Source organism: Canis aureus, chromosome 15 (assembly GCF_053574225.1).
Source record: "Canis aureus isolate CA01 chromosome 15, VMU_Caureus_v.1.0, whole genome shotgun sequence".
Taxonomy (NCBI): domain Eukaryota; kingdom Metazoa; phylum Chordata; class Mammalia; order Carnivora; family Canidae; genus Canis; species Canis aureus.
The window spans coordinates 52,269,753-52,288,480 of record NC_135625.1 but is presented as its reverse complement, the minus strand read 5'-3'; the positions used below and the strand labels follow the sequence as shown (position 1 = coordinate 52,288,480).

General features: G+C 45.4%; 4 non-coding genes across 4 annotated transcripts; 1 reads left to right on the top strand and 3 right to left on the bottom strand.

Annotated features, from left to right (window-relative positions):
* Positions 1–4,653: 4,653 nt before the first annotated feature.
* Positions 4,654–4,725, bottom strand: TRNAC-GCA (transfer RNA cysteine (anticodon GCA)). The gene has a single exon. It is a non-coding gene; the product is annotated as a tRNA-Cys (tRNA).
* Positions 4,726–8,242: 3,517 nt separating this feature from the next.
* TRNAC-GCA (transfer RNA cysteine (anticodon GCA)) lies at positions 8,243–8,314 on the bottom strand. Its single transcript has one exon. It is a non-coding gene; the product is annotated as a tRNA-Cys (tRNA).
* Positions 8,315–12,171: 3,857 nt separating this feature from the next.
* TRNAC-GCA (transfer RNA cysteine (anticodon GCA)) lies at positions 12,172–12,243 on the bottom strand. Its single transcript has one exon. It is a non-coding gene; the product is annotated as a tRNA-Cys (tRNA).
* Positions 12,244–15,689: 3,446 nt separating this feature from the next.
* On the top strand, positions 15,690–15,761 carry TRNAC-GCA (transfer RNA cysteine (anticodon GCA)). The gene has a single exon. It is a non-coding gene; the product is annotated as a tRNA-Cys (tRNA).
* The last annotated feature ends 2,967 nt before the right edge of the window (positions 15,762–18,728 follow it).

Here is an 18,728-nt window from a genome sequence, read left to right as displayed (position 1 = left end):
TTACCTCTACTTATAGCCAGCACTTTTCCATCCCTCAGCCCCTGGCTGGAGGCACTAGCCTTAAAAACGTTGAGGTTTGCAGCTAGGACATCCTCCAGACTCACCTAGAAGAGCAGGACTCAGAATTAGCTGCTCAACAGACCCTCTGAGGTTAGGGTCGGGGAAGTAGGGCTAGGAAAAGTAGATGTTGTTGGGCCTCACCTGGGAACCCCTACACCAGACTCTCTGGGAAGGGGGCAAGGGACAAGTGGAGTTCCTCACAAGTTCCCGATGATTTTGGAGCTTCCCATTTACTTTGTGGCTTGTCCTACCTGGTATAGATCAGGAGGAGGAGGAGAGACCGTCATTAAAATCAGGCCCATGGAGATCCCTGGGTGGCTCAGCGGTTTTGCCTGTGTCTCTGCTTCTCTTTCTCTCTCTCTCTCTCTCTCATAAATAAATAAATAAATCTTTTAAAAAAAGATTAAAAAAAAATCAGGCCCAAATAAAACATGCCTGGTTTAGTGACCAAGTTATGACTTGAATCTACATTTATGATTAAAGGCATCTCTGCGCTAAACTGGGTGGGAGATGACCTCCTCCCCCCTTCACCTTTCTTTTCGCCCTTTATGTTTCATTGTTCCATGTGCTGGATGGAAAATAGAACCTGAGAGAAGGTGCAATGTATGGAGAAGTGGTGAGGTAGGAAGGAGAGGTTCATGGCCATTGGAGCACAGACCCAGACAGGGTGATTGCAAATGTGTGGTCAGAACAAGGGGAAGGGCCAACAGGTGACACATCGACTTGAACCAGGGACTACATGACATGGGGTTAGATGCCCTTGCCCTGAACTCTGTCCCCGTTGAGTGTCAACACCAACACCAACATCTGCTGGGTGTTCCACTGAGCACCGCATCCCCTGTGTGGTTGTGCCTGAGCAGCCATCGTGCATAGTACCTTCTCATCTCTACTGAACTAGGAGGAACTGGCTGACTAACCTCATCTGGACAGACCCCTATCTGACTCTGAACTTACTCTGTCCTCCAGAGACTTCTAGAGATCTTACTTGCCCACAGCTCTGCACCTCCTCCGTCTCTATGGGGGGCAACAATCATCGTTGAGAGCTGGAATCTTCCCTCTTTCCTTCCCTCCCACTCTGCTCCTACTTCAACTGCCCACTCCTTCTAGTCCCACCCTGATGATCACCCTCTGCACAGCAGGGTTCCCTGGGCTGCCTTACATTGTCTATTCTGTTCCCTCTGCTCTTCTCATTCCCTACTCCTTGGTTTTATTTTATTTATTTATTTATTTATTTATTTATTTATTTATTTATTTATATATTTATTTATTATTATTATTTTTTTTAAATTATTTTTTATTTTTTTACTGCTTGGTTTTAAAGGAAGGTGCCTCACTGGAGAGGTCATGGCGCCATGTTGGCCCTACACCATCAGCTCAGCACAGCTGGATGACTTGGGACCAGATACAAGGACTGGCTATTGGAGCACCAGACTCAGGCCTCAGTCTCAGGCCATCTCCTGGACTGTGACCAGAGTAGTTCTATCATTGTAAGAAATTATATGCAAATTATAAACATACTATCTCTGAAATGACCTATTTGCTTTTCTCCACACAGGTTAGTTTTGTTTAAAAAAAAAAAAAGCAACAATTCTAATTGTCGGAGTCACTTAAAAAAGATATGCTTTTATCTGAAAGAGACAGATTTCAACAGATTAAAAATGGATCAGTGGAGACTGGTCCCAACCGTCCGGGATCCCCCAACCCCACCTGTTTTCCTCCTGATGATGCTATCCCAAGGGCTCAGTATCCAGGCTGGTGGTCTCATAACACAGAGACATCCAGATTCAGGATCTCTGGCCTCATTTTGGTGCCACCAATGGTTTTATTATTTGGGACAGTTTTTGCATTTCTTTAGAACCAGATGGATTTTTCTCATAAAGCTTCTGTCCCTCATCCACTGGGCCAGTCCAAGCATGGCATCACGTTGTATTCCAAATGCTAGAAAGCAAGAAGAAGGTGAAGGAATTTGTACCATTTGGTATTTTTCAGCAAACTGCCTTTTTAATTTAAAAGAACTGATTGGAAATACACCATAGAATTGCTAGGAAGCAGAAAATAAGCCTTGGAAAAGGCATAGCCATGTCGGCCTGAGAGACTCATGGCAAGAGGCCAGAGTGGTCAGGGAACTGCATCTACACCATCCAGAACCAGCCATTCTGGGTGCTTTATCTCTTGCCCATTGCTTGAATCCTAAGGAGAGCATCAACATGAGATAGCTAGTACCAGGGCATGGCTACTTCCTCGGTATAGAAGACCCTAGATTCTAGTTCTGTTAGCCCGCATCCAAGGAAAACTGGGACTTTTTAGGAAGGGAAATGGGTGTTGTGAAGCCAAAAAAAATTCCTAGATGTCCACAACACCTGTTTTTATTGAAACATTGCATCAGCAAATATATAGGAATGGCTACTGTGCTTGACCATGGAAATGGTTGTTGTCACATCTGAACATATGGGAGAATGGGAACTTTGGGAGTTCAGTGTTTTCTTGTTCTTTATCTTTTGCTGAGGCATCTGCTAAATATCCCTTTGAACTAAGCAACAGAGCTGTATCTCTTATTCCAAAGCTCAGTTCACTGTTGAATAGAAAGCAGAAAGGCTAGGGCATCACATACATTCAAATGGAGAGACAGCCAAGTGTGTATGTATGGATTTGTGCACCCATGTGCCCACGAGCTAAATATTAGAGAAAAGCTTTGGGGATTATAAAATATAAAAACAGCATAAAAACATACATACACGTAGGTAGAACTTGACAGCAAGTACCCACCCCTCTCACTACCTCACCATTCAGGGAGATCCTTTGTACCTGAGTATTTTGCTATCCTGGCACCATTACCTGGGTAACGGGAAAGGTCCCAATAGAGGCCAAAATGAAAGCAAGATGTAGCAATTTGCTTGTCAAATTTGAGGAAATGCCCTGACATCCTGTGAAGCTTCATTGAAGTGGCAATTCATCCAGGAAGTGGGTGAAACTGTGAACCCAACCAGGATCACGATTGGATGATCTTCTCTTTGTTTTTCAGGATCTCAATCACTCAGTAAAGTGGGGGGAGTTTTTAGCTTTGGCTTGGGCCTAGATCCTGTTTTGTCACAACAGCTGGTCCCTGAAGGTTTTGTCCTCCAGGGGGAGCTTTATTTCGGGAGTGGTACTCAAAATATTTAGCCATCGCGGCAGCACGGATACTAACCAATCAGAAGAGACGTCAGCTACAAAAAGCCATTAGATGCCTACCAGATGAGTAAGCCTCTGATCCATTGGTCAACTGAATCTAGGTGGTCAATTAATCAGCCCATTTACCACTGAGGGCCCATGGGTTCGCAGATTTTCAGCCCTGAAGAATCAACTGGATTTCCACTGTCTTCAATCCTGAGTAGGTCAGAAAAGCAATCTTACATCCACCGCACTTTCTTTGAGGTCTTTGGCCTGCAACTAGTTCCAAATGTCGTATCAGCGTAGGCACATGGTTACAGAAATAGGAACTGGTTCTGTCTATGGAAAAAGGTGAGACAATCATTGTCCAGGTGGCAGGGAGCCAGCCCGGAGCACTGCAGGGAAGTTGGAGACTCAGGTTCTCGAGACAGGGGCGATCCAAGGGGACACAGCCAGCTAGGCTCTCGGACCGGTTAGGGAGCTGCTGGACGATGCGTGGGCTCTGCCAACACTAGAATCTGTGTCACTTGATCTGAGTGTAGTGTGAGTCAGGAGCACCTGTTGGTCCAGAAGTGCTAGGGGGCAAAGGGGAGAAATAGCCTTTAATTTTGGCTTCTACAGCTGCAAGGAGAACCATTTCTTCTGCCAGGGCTCACGTAATTGGGGATCCTCAAAAGATGGAAAGAGGGTTCAAGATTGGGAGGGAAAAAGAACACATTTGAATTACAATCGGGGACCTCTAGGTTATCAGTCAAACGCTTTTCTCAGGCTTGTCTAATTGGCATGTTTCAATTCTGATTTTAAGGCAGAGTCGAGTTATCAGTTATGCCTGTCACCACACCTAGCAGTACTGAACCACTGCCATCTGTCACCACGCTACCATGCCCACACCTTCCTTACCTTGTCCTCATTCTCTTACCTCTGCACCCCTGGCTGCTGTCTGTGCCTACACCTTACCTCTTATATTCCCTCAGTCCTGGGCTGAAGGCACTAACCTGAAAAGTCATTGATGTTTGGCACCAGAATGTTGTTTAAAATTATATAGTGTAAATTCCAAAATAATTTTCCAGCCACTTGGAATCACTGGATGTTATAGTCAAAGTTAGCGGGGGGCAGGGGGGTGTGCCTCCCCAAAACACAAGTTCCCAGGTACCTCCTCAGTTCTACAACATCATAATTCCTAGGGCTTATCTGTTTTTAAGTAATTCTGGTGCGGACAGGCTGAGTATCCGCTGATCATAATGTAAACTTTAATGAGGAGCTAAGGAACTTCTGTTACACACACATCATTGGCAACAGCACCATGACATGCCCCACAGCCCAGAAGTCATTTGAGAAAACTGACACAACATCCAAGGAGGGTGGTGATGTAGGTGACTTTACAAAGAGCAGGATCCTAAATGAGACCTCTGTTTGCATTTGGCAATAAGTTAAGCCATCTGTAGGGGGCACCCGGATTTGAACCGGGGACCTCTTGATCTGCAGTCAAATGCTCTACCCCTGAGCTATACCCCCTTGCTAGAGCCAGGCTCCTCCTTAGCATAGTTCACCTGTGTTGCTGGATCCAAGCATTCTATAGCATACTGTATGTTCTATTCTCTCTTGGTCTACCTATGAACTTGGCAAGCCCACCACAAACTGGCTGGAGATAACCCTTCCGTTCCCCAAGAGACCCTCCCTTGTCTAATAGCACTTTTCTACCCTGTAGCCACAACCTGAACTCCTTGGATAAACTGCAATCTCCTCCCCACTCCTTGCCCACTACCTGTAGGAGGGGGAAGGAGAGGACGTCTAAGAATACTGCCTGGATTAGCTACATCTACAATAATGTTTCATAACAAATCCTCCCCAAATCTGGATGCATGCAGCAATAAACATGCATTTTCATGTTCCTATGTTAGCAACATGGGTGGCAATCAGTGGGTCTAGTCTGGGTGTGACCTGGTTGGTGGCCCTGCGTCAAGCTGAAGGTCCATCTGTGCTTGGATTCTTTATGTGAGTTAGGCTTAGGTTTGCTCCAAGTCTGTTTATTCTCGGGTCCAAGTTGGAGGAGTGGCAGCTTGCAGGGCAACTTTTCTCATGGCAAAGGCAGAAATGAAAAAAAAAAAAAAAGTCAAGACCAACTATGCAAGCAGGTTTCAAACCTCTGCTTGTATCACATTTGCTAGCATCCCAGCAGTGAAAGCAACTCTCAGGACCCAGCCCTAAATCAAGGTCAGGGAAATCTGTCCCACTTCTAATGGCAGCATCTGAAAAGCCTCACGGCGAAGGACGTACACAGAATAAGCACACAACTGAGGCCAACATTTTAATCTACTGTGATCTGCCCTCTTGGTCATAACTACTTCCACATGCATAATCTACTCAGCTTGATCCCAAGACCCCCAAAGCCTCCTGCAGTCAAAGTCTGGTATCTTATGATCTACATTAGATCCAGGGGAGGCTTCTTTTGATCAGGAGAACTATAAACTTAAAAAACAAATGATCTGCCACTCACACACCCAAAATCCAATGATGGCACAGAAACAGACTTAGTGTAATACACAATTTGCATCCAAAAACTGATCATGATAGGAAGCACACACAGTCATAGAAATTAGCTCACAGAAATTGAAATGCTAGGCAAAGTGGCCGTGCACTCTGCTACCTTGGGTTCCAGCCAGAGCCCCCTTCTGGATCCCAATTTTAGAATTTGCCAGCCTTTTCACAATAATATTGTATAACAAACTACTCCCAAAACTCAGTATGATTAGGCTCTGGTTCTGCTACCTCAGGAGAGCTCCCTGTCCATGGTACTGCATGACTTGTGGTCCAACCCTCTGAGAAGTCTTCCTTTTCCTTCATCCTTCTCTGCAATTTCTCAAGAGATCATTGGAAAATATGTCCTTTCTGGTTGTTGAGCCTTCTTCTCAGTTTGCTTTCCCCCTGTAGAATATGCTGGAAGCCAGGTCCTTTTACTTACCTGTCTCCGTGTCTTTTTGTCCAGGCTAGTAACACTCTTGTCAGTACAGCAACTGATTTGACTCCATGTGCCAGAAGCCACAATCACAATTCTTTTTGACATATGCTCTCCCTCCGGCTCAATTATAAATATTTGGGCACGCCTTAGTCTTTCTAGGAATATTTTTGTCCGACTGAGAGGATGTACTGGGCACCAGTTTAATTTTTCAATGCTCTTGATAAAGTGCATTCAGACTATGAGTTTGTTAAGCTTGATTTGACTATGCAATTCTGAGCTGTCTAGATTGCCTCAAAATTCTGACTGCAAACCAATAAGTTCTCTTCTGACCTCAATTTTTTTGTAGCACCTTATTAAAAACAGCCTGAACCAAAATAGCTCACACCCTCACTATTTTTCCTTGAAATATCCTACCCCTAATTCCACAAGTTCAAATGTATTTTCTGCCTTCCAGGTTATCATGAGCCTCTGACTTCTCAGCCCTCAATAATAGTTTTCCATTTCCCCAGGTGATTGTAAGAGTTCCCTTGCCACCCATTGCTTCATTGAGAAGACATGCCAGGTACTTCACCCTTTTGTTTTAGCAGTAGCCCCCTTCTGTATGTCAAATTTAGCATTTGCCAGTCTAATGTACAATATGTTACAAAACAAGACACCCCAAACTGGTGACACACAACAATAAGCATTTATTCTCATGCCCATGGGTCAGAATATTGAATGTGAATCAGTCGATCTAGGCTGGGCTTGTCTGGGTAAGTCCACTTCAAGCTGCGGGTCCAGCCAGCCTTGGCTCCTTAAGCTGGGCTTAAGGTTAGGCCATGTGTGTCTATCCTGGGGCCCAGGCTGAAGCGGCAGCAGCTCACAGGATAAACCCATCTCCTGGTAAGCCGAAGCGCCAGAGCACAAAGCACAAACCCAACCTTGCAAGTTGATCTCAAGGTCCTGCCTGCACACACTTGCTAACATATTGGCCAAAGCAAACCACACGATGTACCAGTTATATATATATATATATATATATATATATATATTTTTTTTTTTTTTTTTTTTTTTTTTTTTTTGACGCTCGTGCTCCCACACTCGCGCTGCAGTGAGGGACCGGCTTCTCCAAGCGTTTCTCCTGCAAGTGAGCGCAATAATAACAGCTGTCAGTAGAGGGCGCAGCTGTCAGTAGAGGGATGTCGCAGGAGAAAAGGGGATTGTCTCCCTAATTTCTGCCAAGTGTTGTTGGTGGTTTTTTTTTTTTTTTCCTTCCCCTTGGTCTCTGCTGCATGGCTGGTCAGAGGTGTGGGTGTGTGAGGGCCCACCAGGCACCCAGAGAATGAAGTTCCATGGCGATCTTCCATCCACAGCCGGGCAGGCCACCACCGCCCCAACTCCCCGTAAGCAACTGCCACCTGCGTGCGCAGGCCAACCCCGCTTGCATCTGCGGCTCCGAGGTTTAGTCCCCGAGCCCTCCGGGTGCAGATGCTGCACGCTCCAGACCTCACACGTCCAAGCGGCTCTCCTGTGCCCAAGAGGTTCGCTCGCCCGGGGACAGTGAACAGGGCAGGCTGCGGCAACCTGGCGAGTGGGCTGCAACCAAACCTCCCCGCCACCCCCCGGGTCTAATCGCAGCTTTGTAGAGGGGTCCCCTTTCCAGATTTGTCCTTTGAGTCCCTCTCCCCAGGGATAACTGGAGTTTGTTTTGCACTTTTGTAGTTACTCTTTTCATAACACAATATTTCGTTATATTAAACTTCCCACTTACGTTACTGTGTGGGTTTTGTCTCCGGGTCGGTCCAGACTGGTACCTATGGCCTAGCCCAGAGCAAGGGGGTGCAGAGCACACGTCTGGGGGAGAAACGGAAGAGTCACGAAGCAAAGGCAACGGAAACTGAGAGGTGAATGGAAACCGAGGGGTGAATTGCAGCTAAGAGGTAGACCTACCAAACTTCAATATGCCGGGGAGAAAAGACACCTCAGACGCCAGGGTGTGGGGAAAAGTGGCGGGGAGGGCACCTGACGACATTCAAGAGAGTGGGGCATCTGGGAAGCCATCCTCTGTGTTCGGCAATAAAGCAAAGCTCCAGCAGGGGGCACCCGGATTTGAACCGGGGACCTCTTGATCTGCAGTCAAATGCTCTGCCCCTGAGCTATACCCCCTGACGCTGGGTTGGGTGCTCTGTACATTACTTCACCGTGACGCCACACCCAGGCATTCCACAGCACCTCGGACGTTCTCCTCGTTGCTAGCAAGCCTATGACACCCGCAGGCCCTCCAGACTCACCAGAGGCCACCCTGTTCCCACGAGGCCGCCTTCTCCTTCCCGCAGAGACCCCTCGCTCCTCTGATAGGCGCTTTCCACTCCAGCCACACCTGAGCTGCAGGAGGCACCAGGCTCTGCTGACCCCGCCCCATCCTTCCTCCCCTCCCTCCTCCCTCCTCCCTCCTCCGTCTGCTCTGGCCATCCTCCCCAGCCTTACCCCTGCTGGCACTCCAGCCTGTTCCGCACTTCTTCCCCTGGCTCCAAAACCCGTCCCCTCTTGGGACAGTCCCCTAGGGGCGCGTGTGACCTCCGAGAGACAGCCCCAGAAAGGCAGGAGCCCCTGAATCCTTCCACCGCACAAGGGAGGAAGCTAGGGCAGGCCTGAAGGCTGCTGTTTGGGGGCCCCAGGGTCCCTGCTTCATGATCAGAGATCTCTTTCTTCTGTTGCCCAGCAGGAGAGCCCAGGCCCTGCAGGTCCCCCCACCCTCCCGCCCTCCCTGCTTGCAGACCTCCATTCATATACTGGGAACACACATCAGTCCTTCCTAAAAAAGCATCAGTGCATCACCTAAGGGGTATGTTACATGGTATCAGAGACTGGCCAGATTCACCTTCCAGAGACCACAGAGGACACTGAACCATGAGATGGAAGATAGAGTAGATGAGTGGAGATCCTTTTCTCATTGCTCTGCAGCTCACATCTATTATTACTGCGCTACACAGGTAACATGTTTTACCTCAAAAACACAACGTAAACTCAAAATCAGTATTCTGGTGAGAATAAAGCAGTGCCCATCCATGATATTTCTACTACAATCCACCTGCTCCCATGTTGCTGGTTACTAGCCACCTACACAACACCATCCTTTCCTTAGAGGATGTAACTGGAATGTGGGGGCCCTTTGCCCAGCCTGGCTAGGTTCCCCAGGTGAGGTGATATCCATCTGCCGGAGCTGGTTCTAGCCTCCATGCCTGATGTTTTCACCTTTGTTTCTGAGTCCACTGAATAAGTGCTAAGTGGGTGGGATGATCCCACTTTTTGCTGATTAGTGTCCTATCTGTCACGCATGGCACAATGATGCTGTGCATTTAACTGGCATCGTAAGATCACACCCTGCTTTGGCTTGGAGGCTTTTTCAGTGATTCAGAGGTAAGAGACAAGGCTGTCTGCACTCAGCGCTGACTAGAGGAGAGCCTTTACATATTTGAGCTTCATTTTCTTTGTCTGAGTCCCAATGCCAACAGAATTAGCCACTCTACTGTAGGTTGCTTCCTGGTGTTCTGTGGTAACTTACTAGAGCAGGGCTTGGCCCTCACTGGGTACTTCATTCCAGGGGACCCAGGCAATATTCAACTTTCCTGCTTGGTCATGGTATGTCAATGACAGCCAGGTTCCAAATCCTGAATAACTGGCCAGATGTTCCCAGTTTTCACCCCAACAAGGCCAGATAACCAACGCCATGGTCCCCTCACTTCCCTCACCTGACTTCTAGGATTAATTTTCACACAGCCAGCATTCTGTCCCAGTAATAGTAACAGATAGTGGCTAATTGAAGCAAATAAGGAAATGCCGGGACAATGACAAAAATCTCAGAACCCTCAGGAGGTATACTCTGAAAATGGGCAGAATTAAAGGGCAGCCGGGTCAGAATCATTTGCCCCCAAACAGATTCCTGGTTGAGGGGGCTGGTAATGCCCCCACTGCACAGGGTGCAGCCATCAGCCCGACTGTCCATGCCAGAGCTCTGGCTCCCCTGGAATAGATTCCAGCCTCTTCCTGCCTGTGTGTACCTTGTGCCATGTTCCGAGTCTTAACCTGTGCATGTGATTGGCGAAGCTTAGGGCACGGCTGGGGTTGGTGGGAGGGCAAAGTCTGCTACTTTTGCCTGTTGTAGTGGAGGTAGGTCCTGGTTTCCACCAGCCATGCACAGTGGTGGACACTCCGCCCCCCAAGTGGAAAGGAATTTCAAATGTTGAAGGTGTAAGAAAGATAGTTGCATATGCCTACCACCAGTATGGAGATGATTATGGATCAAAGCCAGAATAGGGACTGGGGGAAATTGTATAGCCTTGCCAGGGACTTGCCTTGTGGCCTAATCTGCCTCTTCTCTTCCTCCTCCTCCTCCTCTTCTTTTTCATCTTCTCCTTCTTCTCATCCCCCTCTTTCTCCTCCTCCCCCACTTCCTCATCCTCCTCCATCTTCTTCTTCTTCTTCTTCTTCTTCTTCTTCTTCTTCTTCTTCTTCTTCTTCTTCTTCTTCTTCCTCCTCCTCCTCCTCCTCCTCCTTTTTCTTCTTCTTTGAAATTCCAATGTAGTTAACATACAGCATTATATTAGTTTCTGGTGTACAGTGTAGGGATTCAGCACTTTCATATGTTACTCAGTGCTTGTCAAAATTAGTGTACTCTTAATTTCTCTCCTCCCTTCTTGCAGAAAGATGTGGTTATCTGGAATGCCAACAAGTCTAAATAAAGATGGCAGGTCCATACCATGGAATATTTTTCAGCCACAAAAAGAAATGAGCTATCAGGCCACAAAACGATATGGAGGGACCTGAAATGCCTATAGCTAAGTGAAACATTGATCCTGAAAGGCTACATATAGTATGCTTCTAACTGTGACATTCTGGGGAAGGCAAAACTAGGGTCAGTGAAAGATTGGTGTTTGCCAGGGGTTGGCGGGAGGGAAGAGGAATGACTAGGAATAGCAGATGGAATTTTTAGAACAGTGGGACTATCCCTATGAAGCTAGGTAATTGTGGATACATGACGTCATGCATTTGTCAAAACCCATAAAACAGTAGGAACGTTGATGTAAACTATAGGTATCAGTTAATGATAACGGATAGATATTCGTCCATCAATTTTAACAAATGTACCACACCTGCAAGATGTTAACGACTGGAAACCTGTGGGTGGGGGTGGGACTAGGTAAGAGGGAATAGGGGAACTCTATGTATTTTCTACTCTGGGTAGTGTAAACCTTATACCGCTCTAAGAAATAAAGTCTACGAACATATGTATTTGTAATGACAGCATGTGAGGGCTCAATGGATGATGTTTCCGAGACCACCTGATCTATGTTCCAACTACCCCCCTAGGAGCCTGAGCGCTGTTCCCCCCGCCCCCCGCAGCAATATCCAGAATCCAACACAGCAAGTCGCCCACGTCTTCCGTTTGCTTGCCTGACACTTGGGGTGGGGCGGAGACCCTTTCCTTCTAGGCCTCCGTCTGCACCTGGCAGCTTCTCAGGCCCCTGCCCAGGCCACCGGCTTTGAGAACCAAACACGTTTGGAATCATCAGGCCTAGACCTTCCCCAATGCACCTGTCAGATTTCTAGCGGCGCAGCGGGGTTGGGGGGGCTGCTGGAGGAAGGGGAGAGAGAGGGCGCCTCGGTTTTACAATACAAATGCCCTCCCCCCTTCCCGGGCCTCCATTAACAGAGTGCCCAGCGGGTGGGGGCTGAGACCCAGGGCCGGTGCTCACGAGCAGCGCCCCCGCGCGGCTCCCGCACGCACCCCTAACTGCCGCTCCCTCCTTAGAGAAGGGAACTCCCCAAACACGCTCGCCGGTCAGAGGGTCACCACAAAACCTCCAATTCTTAACAAGGTGGCCTTTCCACCTTTTCACCCTCTCGCACTTTCTGTCCGCGGAGCCCTTCAAGAGGGAGCCAGCCCAACTTTAAAATCCACCTAATAATAGACGGAGTGAAATCACTCAGGTTATTCACAATGACCAGGAAAGAAAACCGACAGGGGGCACCCGGACTTGAACCGGGGACCTGTTGATCTGCAGTCAAATGCTCTGCCCCTGAGCTATACCCCCACAGCCGCTAGAGTTTCCTAACTTGCTTCTTTTCACTAAGGTTGCACTACCCCAGTGTCCAGTACACTAACTGCCATTCATTCTCAGGAAATCTGCGGAACTGCATGCTTCTGGTCATCAGCCTCCTCTACCGACTCCTCTACAGGCTATGTTTCAGCTGGGCTGGTTTTGTTTTGTTTTGTTTTTCTTCTATGCGCAATTAGTTATTCATCCATCTTGTCCGGTGATCTATACCATCTTTGTTGCTTTATTATCAGGAAAACATTCTTATTTTTAAAATTGTATATTTAAGTAAAAAACCCCATATAATGTAAAATTAAAGCGATCTAACAGGCAGATTTATATTTTAGTAGGAACCTCACATACACACACACATTTTTCCCCAAAGTAAAAAACTCAAAGTATATCTCAAATCGCCACAGCCTCAAATGTACTGTTTGCATTGTGTGTTGACCTAAATATTCTCACATTAAACCCAGGATAGTCATAGTTATTCAGGATTGTTTAAAATGCATATTTTCTAAATCATGTAATTCCTTCCTTTACTGTGTTATTTAAAAAAAATAAGTTGTAGTTGAGAATTATAATTCAAAGTATTAAGCACCGATGTACATAACCTTTCTGCTGTGTAGACCCTTGAACCATGGCATTTTGAAATTAAAAAACTTTTGACGCTTTGGTGATATGAATAATTGAATAATATAGTTGTCTTTATTGATATTTTCTATTATTATAAAATAAGTATTTTTTTACATATGAAGAAAAACAACTTCCAACCTAGAATTCTGAACCCAGGGAAAATAATATTTAAGCATAAGGGCAAACCCTGGGTGGTGCAGCGGTTTAGCGCCTGCCTTTGGCCCAGGGCGCGATCCTGGAGACACGGGATCGAATCCCACGTCAGGCTCCCGGAGCATGGAGCCTGCTTCTCCCTCTGCCTGTGTCTCTGCCTCTCTCTCTCTCTCTCTCTCTCTCTCTCTGTGTGTGTGACTATCATATTAAAAAAAAAAAAAAAGGGCAAAGAAAGGACATTTGAGATGTACAAGATCAGAAAGCAGAATCTCATTAAATCCACAGCTGAATCGTGTGGGGAAGAGACTTGAAATGCACATGGATGAGCCAGTGAGCCCTGCAGCCTCCTCTCTGAGCCAGGACCTCATACTTGATATCTTCATTCAGAGATTCTACTAGGCCTTTCAAACAGAATATGGGAGAAAGAGAATTATTAGTTCTCACCCAGGCCAGCTCCCCACTCCACCTGCATTGCCCACCTAAGTGGTATGATTCTCCCAGTAACTCAGGCCAAATACCTGCCAGGTCACCTCTATCTTTTGCATCCAAAGCCAGCAGCAAGTCCTGTCGGCTTTGGTGTCAGACGTGTGTGCATCTGAGCAGTTCCCGTGGCCCACTACCATGACTTTTGGTCCAGGCCCATCTGACCTGTTATCATACTCTCCTGACAGGTTTTCCCCTATGTGTATTTCAGACATGAGTCAGGAAATGTTTCCCGATCAGCTTGGTAGTCTTGCTCCCCTGAGAGCAAAATCTCAGTCCATGCTGCAGCCTACAGGATCTATAGGAGCTGGCCCTGGCTGCTTCCTCCCCTAACTCCTTCCCTTTTTGCCTCCAGCCACACTGATCTTCAGTGTTCCTCCAAGGGTGCCACTTCAGAGCCGTCCGGTGCTTCTCCCCTGCACTCAGGGCTCTGCTTGCCATTAGCTCATCAGTTAGGCCTCCTCTGGTGGCTCTGTCTAAATTGCACCCTGTCATTTCTATCCCCTTGCTTTGCTCTGTTTTCCTCGCAGTCCCCATTACGACCTGCATTATAGTAATACAGATTTTTGTTAATTATCTGTCTCCCTCACAATTCATGGCTTAAAAACAAAACAAAACTAAACAAAACAGCAAGTTAAGAATAAAAGCAAATTTCTGTTAAGGAAATCTCCAAGGACAAGGATGTTCGGATGCATCTCTGGAGAACTCCACATTTCCATGTTCTCACCTGGATACTTTCCTTTGTGGGGCCAAGGATACCTTCTCGCCTTCTATTTCATTTGTAAATAGGAATAATTCTACAACCAATCCCCTCAAGCCTGACTTTTCTGAGATGAATTCAGCTTTTGAACTCACACTGGGCTGCTCCAAACAAAACAGGTGCATCTCTGGCTTTACTTGCTTGAACAAGTTCTCCCCATATTGGTGAGGGGTGGAAGGCTTCTTGGGTGTTGGTTTCCTAAATGGCAAAGTGAGAAGGTGACTGACTAACAACTGAGAGCATCCCAGTGGTCCCAGGTAGGCACTAGGAGAAAGGGGAGAGGGACCTCAGGACACTGTCTTTGGTGGAGTGAAGGCATCAGTGCCTGGTGACCATGCAGAAGAGGCACCGGTGAACAGGTGCCCTGGCTGTGGCTGCAGATGTGTAGAGGTCTAGAGTGGTGCTTCTCAAGGTGAGGCCCCAGGATTACTTGAGACCTTGTCCTTACAAACTTTTAGGGGTGGAGCCCAGCCATCTTAGTTTTAACAAGCCCTCCAAATGATTCTGAGGCACCTTAAAATTAAGAAACACTGATCTAGGGCAGAGTTCAGATGACAAGCAGTTTGACCATCGTCTTTGGTTTTAATCCTGATTGATCCTGGAGGGGGTGCTCCAATTCCGAACCCATTCCTTTCTTGGGTGTTTCAGTACCTGAGTCTTTCTCCAGGTGGTACAAAAGGAAGCCATGATGGTTCTGCGGACAGTGTTTCTCAAAGGGGGTCTCCTGACTTTCCATAAGGAGTTTGTTCCTAACCCCAGATCATATCTGCATGTTTGACAAGCTCCTGAGATGATTCCTAAGTACAAAAATCTGAGACTGGCCCAATGTAGTCCATGCACCAAGTCAAATCCTGGTGTCCTCCATTAGCTTTCCCCTTGTGGTCTTTGAGCTGTGTGGCATATTCATGCTCTAGAAGCCTGCATTCTAGTCCCTCTGCTGGTCTTCAGGTTTGTATAAATCTATTCAGATGGCTCCAATTGTGTGGCCTTTACATTTTTTGACTGATGGAAGATAGGGATGTGAAGAAGTTAAGAGAATCATTGGTTCAATAAAGTCAGAAAGAGTGGATTTAGGTTCTGATCCTATCAATAGAGGGCTTTGTGTGGTGGAAGACTAGTAATCCTGAATATCTGCATTCAGATGTTCGCTGTGAATGGCACAGACTAGTGACTCTGAAGACCCTTCCAGCTTTAAATGTTGGGATCAGTGCTCTTCTAGAAAAAAGCAGGGAGGCAGCTACAGGGAGGGGGGGAGGCTTTTGCTCATTTTGCATCAGAGAGGTAAAATTGTGGTGAGGTAGTCTTGGCAGCTTCCAGGAGGCCCAGCCAATGAACATTTATGACAAAAATTTATAGGTGTTGGGTGTGGCTGCACAGGTTAAAGGTATTACTTAGGCCCACACCTACATCAGGGGGTATAGCTCAGGGGTAGAGCATTTGACTGCAGATCAAGAGGTCCCTGGTTCAAATCCAGGTGCCCCCTGCCATTTCCCACTTTTGTTCAGGGAAGCTGGTACTAAAGATTCAGCTCCTTTCCCTAATACTGAGCCTGGGGATATTGAGACTTCCCAAATCTGGAAAAAAAAAAAAAGTCAAGGGTACCTTAAAACCCTGTCACCGAACACCACAGCCCCACAGTGATAGATTCCTCCAACTTTGACTTCATATTTCACTTACCATGGGTCTTGTTCTACATAGGCGTACTTTTTCTACATGTTTTTATTGTTCTACATCAGTGATATGCTGGTAAATATTTAACAACCAGCTCTTGGTGGAGGGTATTTTTTATTTTTAGTGTTTTCCAGTTTCATGGTACAAATAATCTCACTGTGACCAATTTCAAGCTACAAAAATAAGATCTTCGAACATGGGATGAAGAAGATATGCTAACAAGTGACTCTCTGGTGCGAACCACACCACTGTTTCTAATCCATCTTCCCCCAAAGAGGCATGGATGGGCTCTTTGGCCCCTACTCCATCCTCACAATGCTTCCTGACATCAAAGCAGTGGCTGACATCCACCTGTTTATCTAGAATCATCCATTCACTCAAGACATTTTTGATTCCCACTCAATGCCAGACACAGGAAAGACATAGTTGGGAAGAACTGTCTGTGGTGGGTAAAACAGTCAAATGAAGAAATGGTCAAGTGTATGATAAGGATTGCTAGACAAAAGAGAGGGTCATTTTAAAATAAAAAGATTTCTGTTACAGAAATCTGTTAGATTAGATAATCTAAAACTCCTTCTACCTCAAAACACCCAGAAGTGAAAGATAAAATATCACTTTATCAAATGCTGTCAAACAAATATCCAATCACAGGTATAGATGAGCTCTCATGACAATAAAAGATATCTTGATTGGGGAATAAACTAAAGTCTTAACCCCAAGAATGCCTGTGGTTATGGTGGGACAGCTGAGGTGATGAGTTTTAAGAGCCATGTGGATCCAGATTAGGTCTAGATCTGAAACACCCCTCTTGCAAGTAAAGTCATATTCCCAGAGAGCCACACCATTAGTAGAAGGGTGGGCTAGTAAAATACCAGCACAAACAGACAAGAGGTCTTTCTCTTCTCAGGGAGGAAGGGAATCTCCCCTGAAAATTCATAACCACAGATCTATACTTGTTAGAACTTTGAGTTTATGCTACCTGCATGGTTCAGAAATTCCCCAAGCTAAAAGTTGACATAAAAAGTGTGCCCAGGCTAACAATGATTGTGGAGAAGCAGACACAAACTCTGAAGGGCACATCTGCAAGTCAGGCCACACAGAATTCCCATGGATGAAACCTGTCTTAAAGTGGGTTCACAATTAAAAATAATAAAGTAAACAAGGAATCAGCCAACCATGAGTGAAGACCACCAGACACAATAAAGAATGTCATACAGGAGAATTACCATATAGATACTATGTAGTAAGTGTGGTCAAAATTATTAAAGTCATAGGAAATTGAATGTATGAGAATATATGACTTTCAAAAATATGAAGCAGATACATATAAAATGAAAAATACAATCACTGAAATTAATAGTATAATAGCAGATTAGACAGAAAGATGAGAGATTTGTAAATGAAATAGAATATAAATCTTTTAAAAATTCCAGGAATGAAATGCAAATGTCTAAAAAAAAATGCAAAACAAAAAAGAGTGGCTAAGACTAGAATAGAGTTCTGATAAATGTCAAATATGAATTCTACAAGTATAAAACATAACAAGGGAGAAGCAACATTAAAATATATAATAGCTGAGAAATTTCCAGGCTTGTACAAAGACCTCGGATTTAAGGAATGAATCCCAAAAGAGATAAAGCCACACCTAGGCCCATTGCAGTGTCTTCATAATACCATAGACAAAGGGCTGATCTTTCTTATTAAGAGTTTATTTATTTATTCATGAGAGACACAGAGAGAGGCAGAGACACAGGCAGAGGGAGAAGCAGGCTCCCCGCAGGGAGCCTGATGCAGAACTCGATCCCTGGACCCTGGGATCACATCCTGAGCCAAAGGCAGACGCTCAACAGCTGAGCCACCCAGGCGTCCCCAAAGGGATGATCTTAAAAACAGCTAAATAGAAAAGACACATCAGGTACAATGATGGCATAATTAGAATGACAGCAGACTTTTCAACAGAAGCAATGATGGTTGGTGGACAATGGAATAAAGTATTCTGAGTGAAAGACCATAAGTTAGAATTCTCTACTCAGTTCAACTATCAGTCAAAAGCGACAGAAATATAGCTGAAATAATTTACTTCTAAGATATCCTTGCTGGAAGAACCTTTAAAACTTGTAATTCCAAAAGAAGAACACTGAACCCAAAAGGAAGGGGAAAGAGGCAAGAGGAAAAACAGTGAACAAAGATACTAGTGAGCACATTGGTAAATCCAAACAGCACCAATTATACAAGACAAAAAAAAAAAAAAAAAAAAAAAAAAGAGCTGAGGAGGGCTTAAAAATAATATTTAACCATAGAGAACAATTACACAGAAGACAGGGGAATGATGTGATTGAACTAATACATTGAAATCCTTCTTTTGTGTGGAAAGAGGGTGGAAATACTAATTATTGTTAGACTATATCAAATCAGATGTGTGTGTAAAAATTTAAAGAGCTATCCCTAGATATATAGAAAAGGAAGACCAAATTAAATAGTTTTCAAATTAGTAGAAAGATGTGAATCAAGGTGAATTCCTCAAAGGTGTATAAAGAAAAAGTGATCAATCGAATAGAAGAGTGGAAAGAAAGGCATAGGAAAACATCAGAATAAATAGAAAGCACAAAAACGATGGTAGAAATGAATAAAAATATATTACTAATCACAATAAATACAACTGGACTATTTGCCAATTGAGACAGAAATTGTCATTCTGGATTCAACAACAAACTCTAGCTATATGGTCTTAGAAAATGCTCTCCTGAAACATAAATAAAAAGTTTGAAAGTGAAAAGTT